The following is a 12,501-nucleotide window of genomic DNA, read 5'->3' as shown; positions in this document are numbered from 1 at the left end:
GGTGCAGAGATGCTCACCCGAGAGCTAGAAGAATGCGAGCCTTGGAACCCGAATTAGCCACTGAACAACCACCTAGATTGTTGGTGTGGCTCCTTATGCACTGATTGCTTTGTGTAATACGAAATGAATACTACAAGGAGAAATACTCAACATGTGATATACACTGCTTACGGTATGAATACAACACGAATCTCAGAGAAATGAGGGATGAGATATAGACCTTGCGTAGCACCATGTCACCTACATTTTCGAACACATGGATATCTTGCTCTCTTTCTAGTTTTTATTTTATAAGACCCCCTTAAGCATAAAGAATGGAAGTTGAAAACGGCATTACCCCATCTACTAGTACCAGATTAATCAAAACAATGTCATAAAAGATTCTTCACGTACGAACAAATGTTTTCAAGACAGTTGCAGCCTGCAGGTGCATGTCCTGAATTCAACAACAAATAAAAATCCATTGTGCGACAAATAGTACTACATGTAGGGATGTAAACGGCGCGTCGTTTAAACCGGTTTAAGCCTATCTATCGGTCTAACAGTTTGAGAAAGTTGTTTTTCTTGGAAAAATAAACTATCGAGCTAACTAAGCGAGCCTTGCGGCGCCTATTTATCGCGTCATTTACATCCTTCCACGCACTTATCCTGAGTTGACTGTCACACCCTCGATGCGACTATAGCTCCCACGTGTCGAGGCACGACTTAGAGACATAATCGCATTGAAGGCATATGTCGCAAGTTAGGCAATCTTCACAAACATCCCATGTAATATAATAATAAAAGGGGAGATAACATAGTTGGCTTACACTCGCCACGTCAATCAAGTACATAAATAACATTACATCAACCAAACACTCATGGCCCGACTACGGCGCCAAAATAAAAGAGAACCCAACATGCGACAACGGTCCCGTTCACCCCCAACTGGGCACCACTACTGATCATCGGGAAAGGAAACATAGTATCGTTGAGAGTCCTCGTCGAACTCCCACTTGAGCTCATACGCGTCTCCTGGAGCGGAATCATCAGGCCCTGCATCTGGTGTAATAGTAATCTGTGAGCCACAGGGACTCAGCAATCTCGCACCCTCACGATCAAGACTATTTAAGCTTATAGGTAAGGCAAGGCAAAATATGAGTGGAGCTGCAGCAAGCGACTAGCAAGTAAGGTGGCTAACTTATTCGCAAAAGAGAGCGAGAAGAGGAGGCAAGCACGAGCGAGAAACTAGAGAAACTGCGCAAACATTAACAAGACCCGTGTCCACTTCCGGACTGCCGACAAGAGGCATCACGGTAACACACTCAGTTGTTCATTTTAATTAAGTTAAGGTTCAAGTTATCTATAACCGGACATTAACAAATTCCCATCTGCACATAACCGCGGGCACGGCTTTCGAAAGTTCAAATCCCTGCAGGGGAGTCCCAACTTAGCCCATGACAAGCTCTCACGGTCAACGAAGGAATAGACCTCCTCCCAAGATGTTCCGATCAGACTCGGTATCTCGGTTATTCAAGACACTTCGACAGGTTAAAACAAGACCAGCAACACCCCCCGAATGTGCCGACAAATCCCGATAAGAGCTGCACATATCTCGTTCTCAGGGCACACTCAGATAGGTCAAGCTACGAGTAAAACCAACACTCGAGTTTCCCCGAGGTGGCCCCGGGCTGCCCGGTTCGGACCAACACTCAGAGGAGCACTGGCCGCGGGGGGTTAAATAAGATGACCCTGGGCTCCGGAAACCCAAGGGAAAAAGAGGCTAGGTGGCAAATGGTAAAACCAAGGTTGGGCATTGCTGGAAAAGCTTTAATCAAGGCGAACTATCAAGGGGTTCCCATTATAACCCAACCGCGTAAGGAACGCAAAATCCGGGAACATAACACCGATATGACGGAAACTAGGGCGGCAAGAGTGGAACAAAACACTAGGCGAGAGGCCGAGCCTTCCACCCTTTACCAAGTATATAGATGCATTAAGATAACAAGATAATATAATGATATCCCAACAAGTAAAATAATGTTCCAACAAGGAACGGCCTCCAATCTTCACCTGCAACTAGCAACGCTATAAGAGGGGCTGAGCAAAGCGGTAACATAGCCAATCAACGGTTTGCTAGGACATGGTGGGTTAGAGGTTTGACATGGCAATTTGGGAGGCTTGAGCAAGTGGTAGGCATCGTAGCATTGGCATAGCAAAAGAGCGAGCAAACTAGCATAGCAAAGATAGTAGTGATTTCGAGGGTATGATCATCTTGCCTGCACAGTTGTCAGAGTTGACTGGATCTCGAAAGCAAACTCAACGGGCTCCTCGTTAGCGAACTCGTCTCCCAGGCTCTACCCAAACAAGACAAACAAGCAACAAGGATACAATCAACCACGTGCAACAAGCAATATGATGAAATGATGATATGCTATGCGGGATGCGATGCGGGATGCAAAATGCAAGATATGACAGGAAATGCATGAACCTGGCCTCAACTTGGAATCCAAGTGTGCCACTGGAAAGATGAGATGAAATCGCTTGAAAATGATATAAAGAACGCCGGAATCGGAGTTACGGTTTGGAAATGGCAAGCGATTCAAAATGACACCGGTCTGCGATTTACAGCAAGTAGCCAACTAAATGCAATGAGATGAACATGCTACAGCACCAAACATGAAAAAATACATGGCAGGGATGCACACAAGATGCTTAACAAAAGTCTAGCACTGAGCTACGGCCAATTCATCCATTAACAGGTTCAAACAAGCATGGCAAAAATGCATATGGCAAACAGATCTCAGACTTAGTGAAATTAACACTTGTCTGGAATTTCAGATCAGGTAGCCCTCTTCGGAGCAACAAAACTACATGCTACAGGACCTGAACATGGCAAAGTAAAGCATGGCATGGAGCTACTCAAAGAGCTTAACAAAAGTCCCTTAGTGACCTTGAGCCAAAAGGGATCAGAAAATACAATTGCAAGCATGTGAACATAGCAAAAACATAATCAGTTTTCAGACTTAGTGAAAACTGGACATGCTGAAATATAACTCAAGTAGGCATGTTTACGAGCTCGATGCACTCACTACGGTGCAAGTCATGGCAAGACAAGCATACTCATCAAGAAGGCACAAAATGCAAGCTAGACATGGCAAGAACAATAGCATAGCATGCACGGATCAACTACAACATCATCGGCAAAATTGCAAACAAGTTGACAATCTGCCCAGATTCACAAAGTAGCAAAAGTAGAGCTCGATTGACTCAAGCTAGGGTGCTCCATAATTGCAAACAAAGACATGGATGGATAGAGAACTACAAGATTAACAAAACATCCTTACTGATCATCCTCAAAAGAGGCACGGATCACTAGGAAACAACATGAACATATGGCATCATGAGATAAAACAGCTCAGGACTTAGTGGATTACTAAGTCCCTGAAAACAGAATTAGCAAGTGCACCACTTTGCAAGCTTGCACAAGTCACCACACACATCACAAAAATACATGGGTTGCACCTCTGGAAAGATGACAAAACCCTTAACAAAACACATGTAGAGCATCAGGGCATATCATGCACACATTAATCATGGCAAAAATGACAAAAACCTAAATGGAGTAGCAGATCTGACAATTAACTCAAGTAGCCCTCTTCTAACAGCATTTCGGGCATCAAGATGAACTCAAATGAAAATGATGCAATGGAATGAAATGATGTACTCTCTGAGATGAACATTTTGATATGCTATATGCATGAATCGGAGCTACGGATGCAAAGTTACGGAGCTATGAACAGGGCATGGATCTGGAATTCTGGGACTTAGACAAAAAAAAATCAACCTCTAGGGTTACTGTTCACGGATCTGGATCGGATCTCGCGAAGGCACTGTAGCACGGCGGCGTGGAAGCCGAGGGACGACGGTGCCGGAGTTGGAGGTCGTCGGCGAGGTGGAAGCGGCGCGGGGCGGCGGTCGGAGGGCGCGGTGGAGGCGGCGCGGGGCGGCGGTCGGAGGCGGTCGGGGCGGCGCGGCCGCGGCGACGAGGTGGCGGTCGGGGCGGCCGGCGACGACGAAGAACGGCGGCGGCGGCGAGCTCCCATGGCAGAGCGCGGCCGGCTCGGGAGGAGAAGGGTGCGCGGCGCGCGGCTCCTCTGCCCCGTGCGCGGGCGCGGGCGGGCCGGCCACGGGCCGCGGCGGGCTCCGACGGCGGCGGTGGAGAGAGAGGGAGGCGGCGAATGGGAGGCTGCCACGTGGCGGCGGACACGTCCGTCGGCAGGGAAAGTGTCCGGCGGCGCGCGAGGTGGATTTTAGGGTTTCGGACGAGGGAGGATCCGGATTTCGGGGAAGGGGTCTTTAAATAGGCATAGAGGGAGTTAGGAGAGTCCAAATGAGGTGCGGTTTTCGGCCACGCGATCGTGATCGAACGCTCTAGATGATGGAGCAGAGTTAGGTGGGTTTTGGGCCAAATTGAAGGGGTGTTGGGCTGCAACACACACGAGGCTTTTTCGGTCCCTCGGTTAACCGTTGGAGTATCAAACGAAGTCCAAATTGTACGAAACTTGACAGGCGGTCTACCGGTAGTAAACCAAGGCCGCTTGGCAAGTCTCGGTCGAATCCGAAAATATTTAATCCCCACACACGAAAGAAAGCTAGAAATGACCACCGGAGGAGAACGAAGCGCCGGAATGCAAAACGGACAACGGGGAAAATGCTCGAATGCATGAGATGAACACGTATGCAAATGCAATGCACAAGATGACATGATATGAGATGCATGACAATGATAACAACACACGGAGACAAAAACCCGAACCCGAGAAAATAAATTAACTTAACGCCGGAAACGGCAAGAGTTGGAGTACAAATTGGGAAAGTTACATCCGGGGTGTTACAACACTCCACCACTACGAAAGGATCTCGTCCCGAGATCTAGGACTGAAAGAACGCCGGGTACTCAGAACGGAGGTGATCCTCGCGTTCCCAGGTAGCTTCACGATCGGAATGGTGTGACCACTTGACTTTGAGAAATTTAATTGACTTGTTGCGAGTCTTGCGTTCAGTCTCTTCAAGAATAGCAACTGGGTGCTCACGATAAAAGAGATCTTCTTGGAGCTCAATGTCCTCAAAGTTGATGGTGCGGTCAGGAGTCTTGAAGCACTTTCGGAGCTGAGAGACATGGAACATGTCATGAACATTTGCAAAGTTTGAACGAAGCTCAAGTTGATAGGCGAGGTCGCCTCTCTTGCTGACGATCTTGAAAGCTCCCACGTATCTAGGGGCAAGCTTCCCTTTGATACCGAAGCGACGAGTACCTTTCATAGGAGAGACGCGGAGGTAAACATGATCTCCGATCTCGAAAGCCAAATCACGGTGCTTACTATCATAGTAGCTCTTCTGGCGGGATTGGGCTGCTTTGAGGTTATCTCGAATGACTTTGCACATTTCTTCTGCCTCTGTGATTAAGTCATTACCCAAAAGCTGACGTTCACCGGTTTCAGACCAGTTGAGAGGGGTACGGCACTTCCTGCCATACAGAATTTCAAATGGGGCCTTGCCCGAACATGCTTGAAAACTGTTGTTGTAGGAGAATTCAGCATAAGGAAGACAATCCTCCCACTTCATGCTGAAAGAGATCACACAAGCCCTGAGGATATCTTCAAGAATCTGGTTGACACGCTCGACTTGACCGCTAGTTTGAGGATGGAAAGCTGTGCTGAAGCGGATGTTGGTGCCCATGGCCTTCTGAAAAGAATCCCAAAAGTTGGATGTAAAGATGCTACCATGGTCTGAAGAGATCACTTGAGGAATACCATGCAGAGAGACAATTCGAGAGGTATAGAGTTCCGCCAATTGAGCGGAAGTGATCGACTCTTTGATAGGCAGAAAGTGAGCCACTTTGGTGAGTTTGTCAATGACAACGAATATAGCATCATTGCCACGCTTGGACTTTGGAAACCCAGTCACGAAGTCCATCTCAATGTGGTCAAACTTCCATTCTGGAATGGCAAGAGGTTGGAGGAGACCTGCTAGCCTTTGGTGTTCTGCCTTCACTCTTCTGCAGACATCACATTCATTCACGAATTGAGCGATCTCACGCTTCATTCGAGTCCACCAATAAGCTTGCTTAAGGTCCTGATACATCTTCATGCTCCCAGGGTGGATGGAGAGGAGAGAATTGTGAGCCTCGTTCATGACCACTTTACGGAGGTCACCTTTGGGTACAACAATACGATCCTCGAAGAAAAGAGTGTCCTTGTCATCAAGGCGGTAGCACTTGTACTTGGGTTGACTCTTGGCAATCCCAATCTTCACCTTTTTCACCATAGCATCAAGAAGCTGGGCTTGGCGAATCTGGTCTTCTAAGGTAGGAGAGACTTGAAGGTTGGCGAGGAAACCTTGAGGAACAACTTGCAGATTAAGTTTGTGGAAAGCTTCACAAAGCTCGGGTTGATAAGGCTTGAGAATCAGACTGTTGCAGTAAGCTTTCCTTCTCAATGCGTCAGCAATCACATTGGCCTTGCCTGGAGTATACTCAATACTCGGATTATACTCTTGAATCATTTCGACCCATCGAGTTTGCCTGAGGTTGAGATTAGGCTGAGTGAAGATGTACTTGAGACTCTTGTGATCAATGAAAATGTCCATTTTTCTTCCCAATAGAAGATGTCTCCAAGTTAAAAGAGCATGCACAACTGCCGCCAACTCGAGATCATGAGTGGGGTAGTTCTTCTCATTAGGCTTCAACTGACGAGATGTATAAGCAACAACTTTCTTCTCTTGCATCAATACTGTGCCAAGACCTTGGAGAGAGGCATCACAAAAGACCTCGTACGGCTTGGATTCATCAGGCAGAGTCAGAACTGGAGCAGTGATCAATTTCTCTTTCAAAGTGTTAAAAGCAATGTCACACTCCGGAGACCAAACGTACTTGACGTGCTTCTGGAGAAGATTAGAGAGAGGCTTCGCGATCTTAGAGAAGTTTTCAACGAATCTTCGGCAATAGCTTGCGAGACCGAGGAAGCTACGGAGTTGCTTCACGTTCTGAGGAGGTTCCCAATTCACAATTGCAGACACCTTCTCAGGATTCACGGCAATGCCCTTGGTAGAGATGATATGACCAAGATAAAGAACCTCATCAAGCCAAAATTCACACTTGGAGAACTTGGCGTAGAACTTGTGTTCTCTGAGCTTATCAAGAACCAAACGCAAGTGCTTGGCATGATCTTCCTTGTTCTTGGAGAAAACCAGAATGTCGTCGAGATAGACCAAAACGAAGTCATTGGTGTAGGCGTTGAAGATGAAGTTCATCATGTGAGAGAACGTCGGAGGAGCGTTGACGAGACCAAAAGACATGACAGTGTATTCATATGAACCAAAGCTTGTCCTGAAAGCCGTCTTGGGAATATCTTGCTCACGGATTCGAATCTGATGATAACCCATACAGAGATCAAGCTTGGAGAATACTCGAGCACCTTTGAGTTCTTCGAACAGCTCATTGATGTTGGGAAGTGGGTATTTGTTCTTGATGGTCTTCTTGTTCACTGGACGGTAATCAACACAAAGTCGGTCCGTTCCATCCTTCTTCTTCACAAAAAGAACACCACAACCCCACGGAGAAGAACTAGGCCGGATGAGACCCATTTTTTCTTGAATATCGAGTTGCTTCTTCAGCTCCTTCAACTCTTCAGGTCCGAGCTTGTAAGGACGTTTGCACACAGGTTCTGTGCCAGGCTCAAGATCAATAACGAATTCAACTGGCCGGTGCGGAGGCATTCCTGGAAGCTCTTCTGGAAAGACGTCTTGATATTCGCAAACGACTGGAATTTGAGAGATAGCATCCAATTCACCCTTCTCATTGAGAGAAAATAGACGGATGGTATCATCATGAGCGGCAAAGACAATTATATCCTCAGACGAATGAGTCAATTGAATCTGCCTGGCTGCACAATCAAGTTGAGCCTTGTGCTTAGAAAGCCAATCCATTCCGAGAATAAGATCAATATCCGAGTTACCAAGAACCATTGGGGAAGAAAGGAACTTGTAGTCACCCAAGGTGATAGTAACATCTGGCACCTCCAGACTTGCACTCAAACGTTTGCCAGGAGAAACGATATCCATTTGTTTACCCAAATGAGAAGAAACAAACTCATGCTTGGTAAAAATGGCTTTGACATGAAACAATGCGATGCACCCGTGTCAAAAAGAACTCTTGCAGGAATATCATTAACAGGAAGGTTACCCATGATGACATCTGAAGAATCTTCTGCCTGAGCTGCATTCATCAAATTGACCTTGGCGTGCTTGGGGTTATGCTTGACCACAGCTGTACTTGCCGATCTGACAGGAGGAGGAGGAGGAGGAAGACGCCTCTGGTTGAAACACTTGTTGGCATAGTGACCCTTCTGTTGGCACTTGTTGCATGTGACCTCTGAAAGCGGACGGTGATACGGAGCACTCGATCTTGGAGCTTGAGACGAAGTCTTGTTCTGAAAGCCAGGGTTGGGTGGGTGGGAAGAACCACTGCCACCTTTACTCTTCTGCTGATACGGCTGACGAAACGGAGGAGGAGGAAGCCAATACTTCTGCTGCTTGGCCACTTGAGTAGAGGAAGAAGGAGTAACGTCTCTGACTCGCTTCTTGGAAGCATCACACCTCAACTGAGTAGCCTCTTGCCTCAGTGCCATGTTGTAGAACTCATCGTACCTCAAGGGCTCTAAGAGAACAAGAGCTAGCTGAATTTCTTCTCTGAGACCACCCCTGAACTGGTATATCATGCTCTTCTCATCAGGGACGTCCTGCTTGGCAAAGCGGGCGAGCTTCTGGAACAACTTGTTGTAGTCATAGACAGACAAAGAGCCTTGCTTCAGATTGCGGAATTCCTCACGCTTGCTTTCAACCACGCTCTGAGGAATATGATGAGCTCGGAAATCTCGACGGAAATCATCCCAAGTTATAACACGTCCACCTCTGGAATCCTTGTACTGCTGGAACCATTCTGCAGCTTGATCTTTGAGTTGGAAGGAAGCGAACTTAACAAAGTCCTCAGGCCTGACGTTACTACACTCGAAATGCTTGCACAGATCCACAAGCCAATCGTCAGCATCGGTTGCCTCAACACAATTGCTGAAAGTCTTTGGCCCGTTAGCAAGGAACTGGTTGAGTGTAGCAAAGTGATTCTGATTGCTGCCTTGATTCCCTTGGTTGCCTTGATTGCGCTCTTGAAGAATTTGCATGATCAACTGTGTGTTTGCGTTGGTTGCGGCCATCACAGCTTGCCATGCCTCCGGAGGAGGTGGAGGTGGTGGCGGATCAGGATTCGGAGTCGTGCGCGTTGGAGGAGCCATCCTGAAGAGGTTGACCACCATTAGCACATTGACAGACAAATATTGAAGTTGAATCCAACGGAATGAAAATTGCAACATATAGTCTTCACATCCGAACAAAATGAACGAATGCATTCCTCTTGAAATGGTCACATATCCATAAATTGAGAAGCCACGTAGAATTAAGGTAGAGAAATAAATCAACAAGGTACGGATCAAGAACGAATAATTGGTAAGAAATCTCAATCTCAAACCAATATCCGTGGAAGAAGAACTAGAGCTACTAGAATTCCCACCTATGAAACTCTCGAACCTTTCCGGTTATGCAATCAGGTATTGGGGATACAGGGGAAGCATAATATCTCACCCAAACTAGCAAATCCTACATCCAGCTGTATCCATCCTTCAACACATAACCAAGAAACCTTCGGAAACCATCTACCTCAACCTTCGAAAAGCATCCGTTATACAAGTTATGGCGATACTCCCGAACTCCCGCCCCAGTACTGGGTGGCGTCGAGGTTATCTCACCAACGAACTGCATAAAAGAGATTTTTGATGTCGGTGTACTAAACTCAGGTATTCCAGAACTACAACGATAAAATTATGATGACAACACCTCAGAGCTCAACTCCCCGGGACACTTCCACTAAACCCCTGACAGGAGGCACCAAGACAATGTTCTCATCATAAAACCATCGGAACGATTCCAAGATACCCGCGTGATCCTAAAAAAAATTTAGTGAAATTTGAAAAGAGAAGAGTCAAAACTCTACGTCAGGATGCCTTACCAGAACGATGAGGAGACTGGGAAGTAAAAAGAATTCCTAATCTCTCCGATATATAATTCCTAAAAGACTCAAAATATTTTTCTAGACACAACTCGGCTGCTAAAAACGATCAAGCAATGGGGCTCCTAAGGTCGGGGAAGGCTCTGATACCAACTTGTCACACCCTCGATGCGACTATAGCTCCCACGTGTCGAGGCATGACTTAGAGACATAATCGCATTGAAGGCATATGTCGCAAGTTAGGCAATCTTCACAAACATCCCATGTAATATAATAATAAAAGGGGAGATAACATAGTTGGCTTACACTCGCCACGTCAATCAAGTACATAAATAACATTACATCAACCAAACACTCATGGCCCGACTACGGCGCCAAAATAAAAGAGAACCCAACATGCGACAACGGTCCCGTTCACCCCCAACTGGGCACCACTACTGATCATCGGGAAAGGAAACATAGTATCGTTGAGAGTCCTCGTCGAACTCCCACTTGAGCTCATACGCGTCTCCTGGAGCGGAATCATCAGGCCCTGCATCTGGTGTAATAGTAATCTGTGAGCCACAGGGACTCAGCAATCTCGCACCCTCGCGATCAAGACTATTTAAGCTTATAGGTAAGGCAAGGTAAATATATGTGGAGCTGCAGCAAGCGACTAGCAAGGATGGTGGCTAACTTATTCGCAAAAGAGAGCGAGAAGAGGAGGCAAAGCACGAGCGAGAAACTAGAGAGCAACCTGCGCAAACATTACTCCAACACCGTGTCTACTTCCCGGACTCCGCCGAGAAGAGGCCATCACGGTAACACACTCAGTTGATTCATTTTAATTAAGTTAAGGTTCAAGTTATCCACAACCGGACATTAACAAATTCCCATCTGCCCATAACCGCGGGCACGGCTTTCGAAAGTTCAGTCCCTGCAGGGGAGTCCCAACTTAGCCCATGACAAGCTCTCACGGTCAACGAAGGAATAGACCTCCTCCCAAGACGTTCCGATCAGACTCGGTATCTCGGTTACTCAAGACACTTCGACAGGTTAAAACAAGACCAGCAACACCGCCCGAATGTGCCGACAAATCCCGATAGGAGCTGCACATATCTCGTTCTCAGGGCAAACTCAGATAGGTCAAGCTACGAGTAAAACCAACCCTCAAGTTTCCCCGAGGTGGCCCCGCAGGCTGCCCGGTTCGGACCAGCACTCAGAGGGAGCACTGGCCCGGGGGGGTTAAAATAAGATGACCCTTGGGCTCCGGTAACCCAAGGGAAAAAGAGGCTAGGTGGCGAATGGTAAAACCAAGGTTGGGCATTGCTGGAAAAGCTTTAATCAAGGCGAACTATCAAGGGGTTCCCATTATAACCCAACCGCGTAAGGAATGCAAAATCCGGGAACATAACACCGATATGACGGAAACTAGGGCGGCAAGAGTGGAACAAAACACTAGGCGAGAGGCCGAGCCTTCCACCCTTTCCCAAGTATATAGATGCATTAAGATAACAAGATAATATAATGATATCCCAACAAGTAAATAAATGTTCCAACAAGGAACGGCCTTCAATCTTCACCTGCAACTAGCAATGCTATAAGAGGGGCTGAGCAAAGCGGTAACATAGCCAATCAACGGTTTGCTAGGACATGGTGGGTTAGAGGTTTGACATGGCAATTTGGGAGGCTTGCAAGCAAGTGGTAGGCATCGTAGCATTGGCATAGCAAAAGAGCGAGCAAACTAGCATAGCAAAGATAGTAGTGATTTCGAGGGTATGATCATCTTGCCTGCATAGTTGTCAGAGTTGACTGGATCCTCGAAAGCAAACTCAATGGGCTCCTCGTTAGTGAACTCGTCTCCCAGTTCTACCCAAACAAGACAAACAAGCAACAAGGATACAATCAACCACGTGCAAGACCAAGCAATATGATGCAATGATGATATGTTATGCGGAATGCGATGCGGGATGCAAAATGCAAGATATGACAGGAAATGCATGAACCTGGACTCAACTTGGAAATCCAAGTGTGCCACTGGAAAGATGAGACGAAATCGCTTGAAAATGATATAAAGAACGCCGGAATCAGAGTTGCGGTTTGGAAATGGCAAGCGATTTAAATATGACACCGGCCTGCGATTTACAGCAAGTAGCCAACTAAATGCAATGAGATGAACATGCTACAGCAACCAAACATGACAACAAAATACATGGCAGGGATGCACACAAGATGCTTAACAAAAGTCTAGCACTGAGCTACGGCTAATTCATCCATTGACAGGTTCAAACAAGCATGGCAAAAATGCATATGGCAAACAGATCTCAGACTTAGTGAAATCAACACTTGTCTGGAATTTCAGATCAGGTAGCCCTCTTCGGAGCAACAAAACTACATGCTACAGGACCTGAACATGGCAAAGT

Source organism: Triticum urartu, chromosome 7 (assembly GCF_003073215.2).
Source record: "Triticum urartu cultivar G1812 chromosome 7, Tu2.1, whole genome shotgun sequence".
NCBI classification, from domain to species: Eukaryota; Viridiplantae; Streptophyta; class Magnoliopsida; order Poales; family Poaceae; genus Triticum; species Triticum urartu.
Note: the sequence above shows the minus strand (reverse complement) of the source record.